The 6,980-nt window shown below is 40.2% G+C and overlaps 1 long non-coding RNA gene across 2 annotated transcripts; it reads right to left on the minus strand.

The window, feature by feature from the left end:
* Positions 1–2,198, minus strand: LOC119296765. Of its 2 annotated transcripts, none has more exons than XR_005145373.1 (5): positions 1,779–2,198; positions 1,178–1,321; positions 707–859; positions 181–277; positions 1–92 (listed from the first exon to the last, which is right to left on the minus strand). It is a non-coding gene; the product is annotated as an uncharacterized LOC119296765 (long non-coding RNA). The 2 variants fall into 2 exon arrangements; XR_005145372.1 differs by having other exon boundaries at positions 1,837–2,194.
* Between the last annotated feature and the right edge of the window lie 4,782 nt (positions 2,199–6,980).

Raw genomic sequence — 6,980 nt, forward strand, 5'->3', positions numbered from 1 at the left:
TGCACGTCGGTACCATCGATCGTTATTGGTGGCATATCCAAGAGGCGAACCTCCTTGGCCTCCACTTGAGTTCAATCGGATGCCTTTGGAACCTGCACGCGCACACACAACAGCGACATCAAAACCAATTAATCTACACTTGAATACACCTTTTAATCTTTAATTTGCACAGGACATTACCTCTTTTTATCTTCAAATAGATATTTTGTATTTGCTCAAAATCTATGGTGATGCTAACCGGCTGAGTAGAACAATCTATGGTCTTGCTGCTTCTAAGCTGCGTATAAAGTAGTTAACACAGTAACTAAAATACAGAGAAAGGCATGTGCTTTCCCAGCCTCACCATTATTGAGATAAACAACAGCGAGAAAAGCAACAACTCAATTTCCCACAAATCCATAATGTGTAATCAAAAATTAATACCTATATTTTTTGTCTATCTATAATGCAATATTACGAATGGAATAACTTCAAAAGTTAAACAACGACAATTCAGTAAACACATCATTGGTCCAAAATATAATGATGTTTAAACTTAAAATCAAGGGACGCAGGTCCTGCCTGAAGAACTGCCGTCAAAAGTTCAGCAAACATAGCACAGACTGTAACTTTCTGAAAAGGTGCAATCTCTAGCCCATTAAGCATATTTTGAAGCACAAACATAACTAATAAAAAAGGGTAAGATTATTGAAAGAGTGTAGCTTACCAAGATCATTCCTTTTTTCTTGAATACAATGTGGTCCTAAACTTCCGATCATCATTGCTGCAGTACATACAACAGAGAAGCTTTGACTTGATTAGATTTAGAACTGATCTTCAGTAGTCTTCCTGCGTCGTAGGGTACCATATTCCCATGAAGCTAATATCAACAAAATAAACGTCTTACTCCAAAGTCTTGAGGAACATAATAAAGATATACGTAGGAAATTAATATAGAGTAATCCAAAAGGATAACTGATCAATTGAAAGGTATCTACAAAATAAATGTCTTACTCCAAAGTCTTGAGGAAGATAATAAAGATATACATAAGGAATTAATATAGAGTAATCCAAAAAGAGAACTAATCAATTGAAAGGTATCCAGATCGTATGAGGAATGAAACAACACCTTCATTAACATCTCAGACCAGGAAGAACCAATCTAACAATAGTCAAATAAATAGAGGAGCAGGCATACCCGAATTCCACTGCAGAAAGAGTGGTTGATTACTTTTCACGCTTATTCCTCAATAGGTATTTTTATCATATGGATCAAATGAACTCTAGCCATAACTCATCATTCTTGGTATGGTTTGTGGCACAGGATGGTGGTGTCGCACTCCTGCAATTGAGATGTGTTTAAAGTATGAACACCAGCTGCATTCACCTCAACTTAACTCAGAAAATAAATCCGCGCAAAGGGAAATTCAAAAGAAAGATAATAGTTGATAGAAACCTAGATCGAACTGAGTAAGAAATAGCTCAGATTAAGCATAACTTGGCCGGAAAATAAAATACCTAGGACTCTGATGTATGGGTTTTCTCTAACTCCACAAGAATTTTTTATTTGGGGCAGTGTTTTCTATTGCAGAAAGTCTAACACAAGACTGTGCATCAATTTTATGCCAACAATGTATGGATAAAGTAATCTTTACTGAATACAATTCAGAAAAAATGTCGCCAACTACAGGTAGTACCCAGAAAGCTAGTAAAGCTACATAGGTTCACGACATAGCAAGGAAATTCCAATATGTACGTATCAACCAAAATCTCTTATTTGCAAGATTAAAAATCTACACCTGAATGCATCTGTAAGAGGGAAAGAAAGAGGCAGCGGGTCAGCAATCGCAAGATGACCTGGGCCTTGGCATGACCATGTGATGCGCGGGGCTGCAACTCCGGCTAGCCACCGGCGAGCAGCAGCAGGACCACCACGCTGTTCTCTCTCCCTCTAGCCTCCCATCTTCTTCCCGTCCTCTTTTTTCTCTCCCGCTCATCTCTCTCTTCTCTCACTGGCGTAGGCCTTGCCACGCCCGCCAGCCGTCGTGCTCCAAGCTCCGGCCACCTTCCTTCCAGATCCGCCGCCTGCGCTCCATTTCCCACCGGATCCTGCGAGATCCGACAGGTCCTCGCCGACTGTGCCGCCGCAAGGCCGTCGTCAAGCTCGGCGTCGTGGGCGACGCCCCAGCCCTTCCCGCTCGCCCACCTCTCCTCCATGCCTCTTAATTTTCTCCTTCGTCTCCGCGCGCGGCTCCGGCCTCCCTGCCGCAGCTTGATGCGGCGCCGGAGCGCCGCGTCGCCTCCCCTCCCCTCCCTGCCATGTCCGCCCCTTGCAAAAAAAGAAAAATAAGGATCACGGGTTGAATAATCTCAACCGTATTTTGACATCAATACACCATATTTTTACGTTTCGTAAATTTTGTCTTATTTCATATATAAAAAAAAGAACGTAAGAAAGCATGTACTCACCGTAAAAAATATTTTATATTAATAAAATTACGAATGTAAAAACATAGTGTAAAACATACATAAAATGTGATTTTTATGGTCTTATAACCTATATTTTTGTTTTTTATACCAAATTTTACATATTGAATCAATCTGCACGTAACTATTTATATTCTAAATGTAATTTATTTAGGAAGCGATCGTAAGATTACCTCGAGTGAAGAATAACTTATTTTGCATCCTGGATGATGAATAGTAACACTATATATATGTGCTATTCGTCACCCTGCGTGAGGAATAATTATTCTTCACCTCCCTTTATTTTACCATCAATGCACTGTAATTTTACGTTTCGTAAGTTTTGTCTTATTTCCGACGCAAAAAGGGACCATAAGAAAATATATAATCGCCGTAAAAAATATTTTATGTTATGTAAAATTACAAACGTAAAAACATAGTCTAAAATACACATAAACTGTAAATTTTCTTGTCTTATGACCTATATTTTTATTTTCTTATGTCAAATTTTACGAAGTGAATCCATAGGAATCGCCGAGTCTCCTTTCCTGCACCCAGTTATTCCTCCCAATCATGCCATTGTTCGTCGGCGTTTCAAGACCTGGACGAAGGCTAGCCTGTCGGCGGGTGCGGCGGCAACGATCGACAACCACGTAACTGCTCCAGTGCTGCAGCGGAGACAACGATGAACTGTGGCTGATGCACGCGACCGATACGTGCTCTGGCGCAACGTGGCCAAATACAACATATGTATCGAAGTACATCGCCGACAGATGACTGCCCCGGCGCGTCGGCGGCAACAACAACGTACGTATGAGAACATGGTTCACGCATGGATGTGGCACAATCGTGTTAGGTCCTTGTGATGGATGCATGACATCACGCATGCAGCAAATATATGTAAATCATATACTATGGCTCATTGGTTGTATAAAAGTACTTATTTTTCTTTTTGTATAAACATACTCTGTTGTATGCATGGCATTCTCCATTCTCCTTTCAAGCAGAAGCATATAAACTACATACTCCTTTCAAGTTGAAGTATGTAAACTCCATACTCCCTTGCTGAAAATATGTTACTTTATACGTGCCTCGACTTAAGTAGTGACACACACTCCTGTTTAAAAAATTATATGACATATACTCCATCTCAAATTATACTCCATACTATAACTACTACACGTATACCACCTTTTGGAATTTGGAGTATACATACTACTTTTTGTGCATGGTACTGAACACGCATGCTATGGACATTGTTTTCAAATGCAGATGCTACGGACATATTTATGTCATAATCTTTACAAAATTTCATACTTTAATGTTTATTGGCAATGAGATTACGTAAATGCTAAAATCTGTCTATATACTACATCCTTCGAAGTAAACATACTCTTTCATCGGGTGCAGAAAATTACCGTCATATTGCCCGAACAAAAAATTAGAGCCAGCATGCTCTTATCATATTTATATATACTACATACTCTTTTTTTGCGGGTGATATATACTACATACTCCTTTTCTTTGCGGGAATATACTACATACTCCAAGCTATATATACTCTATACTTAAAGGTATATACTTTCAGGCACAAGTCAACACCTGCGCCGGTCATCTTTGACACCATCTAAAGAGAAGCTAGACTTTGGGTTACTGCGGGTGCACACAAATTGGGTAGCATAATGCCGGGAGAGTAATGGACCTCATGTAATATGTGTGGTGTAACAAACAAACTCTATTCTCCTTCTTAATTAATGGATGAGGCAAAGCTTATGCCTCCGTTTCGAAAAAAAAAGTATATACTCCATAATTTACCCAGAAGTATTTCACCATACTCTTTTTTTTTGCAGGGAATTTCACCATACTCCATGCGCATACTAATTAATTATTCCCAAGGAAGATTCTAAAAAAAAACTCAAGGAACACGCTCACAGCGAGCACTTATCCATTCAACGGACCGACCAATTAGCTAGCAGGTTGTTGAACGGAGAGACACATTGCCTAACTAACACATCTACCTGTTGCACGTTATTGGATCTTTTTAGTATCCACTAACCCATTTGGTTCGGTGGTACGATGGGACACGTGGAAAGGAATTAGCTAGGTGGTAACTACCACTACTTGTATATATATATATATATATATATATATATATATATATATATATATATATAGGGTCGCGCTATTCGTCATCCTGGGTGAGGAATAGTTATTCTTCATCCCCTCTCTATCTTAACGTCAATGCACTGTATTTTTAAGTTTCATAATTTTTTTCTTATTTCATACATAAAAAGAGAACGTAAGAAAATATGTACTCGTCGTAAAAATATTTTATGTTACCTAAAATTATGAACGTAAAAACATAGTGTAAAACATACATAAAATGCGATATTTCTGTATTTATAACCTATTTTTTTATTTTCCTATACAAAATTTTACGTAGTGAATCAATATGAATATAACTATTTGTATTCCAAACATAATTTATTTATGAAGCGATTGTAATATTAGCTCGGGTGAAGAATAATGTATTATGCACACTGGGTGATGAAATGAGTTTGTTTTTGGAGACGAGACATGACGGGCGGAGGAACGATCGCGCGGAAAAGAAGTACTTGGGGCGTTTGCATGCCTGCCGAACTTGATCGACCTTTTTTCTCTTGCATACGCGCGCGTGAAAACTAATGACGAATCAATTCAACTCAAATCGAATGCAAGACAAGAAAAGAAACTTGGTGACTGATCGACTTGATCCCACTAATTAGCTTGATCCGATACGATTTTCTTCTTTGAACATGGTAGACGCGGACTTTCTCCCCAAATTAAACGTGGTAAACGCGGTGGTTGTCGTCGGTCTCCAAAACTACTGCGTTGTTTGACTTGAGGATTTCGGCTAGCGCACGGAATCAAAGACGTACGTAATCAAACTATTTATGTGGGCAGCATGAATTTAGTGGGTGATGACAGTGGTCAATGCACAATCTCGTCCCAGGCAGCAGCGGCGGCAGGATAACGAGGGTGTAGGTGTGTGTTCAAGTATTCTAAGAGAAGCAGTCCATCCCAGCAGTAGCAGCCACTGGAATGTGTCGGCGACGAGGCAACCTGGCAACCTGCCACAATGCTAACGAGGCATCTTGCCGCAACGCCGAACAAGGGGCGAACGATGATGCACGGGATGAGAAAGTTAAAATACAAATATCAATGTTTATGCCATCCAATATTTTATGCTTGGTGGGGGCAACCAGGTTCACATTCAGGGCAATTGGGCGCGCTAGGTAGTCAATCACTAGTCAAAATACCAATATGTCTATTTTCAAAGTTCTGCAAAGTTACAGTGAATGTAATGGCAAACATAAAAGTTTACAAAGCTATTTACTGCAAAGAAAAGTTTACCAAGCTGGAGACAAGTGCATGGACGAGGTGAACATGGAGCCGATGGATTTAGGGTCGGGGAACCGGCGACCGTGGTTCGGGAACCGCCGAAAATCAAAGATGGGCCCGTTGAAGTTAACTTCGAAGCACCGGTAACCCTTGCTCATGGAACCGATATCATATATTACACACTCGGAACCGAGGAAATATCTTATGAAGAACCGCAGAGGATGGAGCGCCAAAAAATAACTATCTTAGGCGGAACCGTCGACATCAAGGATGGAGCCGATGGATTTAGGGCCGGGGGAACCGATGACCGTGGTTCGGGAACCGCCAAAAAATCAAAGATGGACCCGTTGAAGTTAACTCCAAAGCATGGTAACCCTTGCTTATAGAACCGATATCGTATACCAATCGTCGAGATCAATGAAGGTATAGATGAATTTAGGTTGAAGTCACCAGTATTTTTCTGTGTGCACACCAATTAGTATGAAATGAATGGATCAAATCTATGATAGGCCTAAGGTAAAATTAAAAGATACCAGGCTAAAAATGCCTGTTTTCAACACTGGGGTCCGCCGAGCGGATCACACACTTGCTGTCTCGTAGAGGCGCGCGTGAATTTTCTGAGATGAAAGTTTGAATGGGGTGGCAGAAGGGTGTGTCTGCATCCTTGGCGTACGTACATCCTTTTCTCCCCTATGATCAACCCGTGAACAGGACGCGTCTGCTTTGGCCAACAGGGTCGGGCCCGCTTGGCCCTCCCAGGCCCCCACTCAGCGCAAAGCGCAGCCTCCTCGTCACAATCTCGCCTATATATATAAAGGTTTGTACCATTCAAAGAAATGCCCACATGTTTCAAAAAAAAAGTTCATTACATTAGTTAGAAAATGTTCATAAATTGTTTGTGTAATTTTAAAAATACATTTCATACCATTAAAAAGATGCTCAACGTGTATTTAAAAAATATTTACAATGTACTATAAAAATGTTAGTGTATTTAAAAAACATCGTACACACATCAACAAAATGTACATCGCGTATTTAGAAAACATTCTACATGCATAAAAAAAATGTTCAGCCTTGTCTTGAGTGCAGGTTGTCGGTTTCCAGTTGTGACCTCCGCCGATCTTCTCTCATATCCGGTCTACTGCGGCGACATC

Source organism: Triticum dicoccoides, chromosome 5A (assembly GCF_002162155.2).
Source record: "Triticum dicoccoides isolate Atlit2015 ecotype Zavitan chromosome 5A, WEW_v2.0, whole genome shotgun sequence".
Classification (NCBI taxonomy): Eukaryota; Viridiplantae; Streptophyta; class Magnoliopsida; order Poales; family Poaceae; genus Triticum; species Triticum dicoccoides.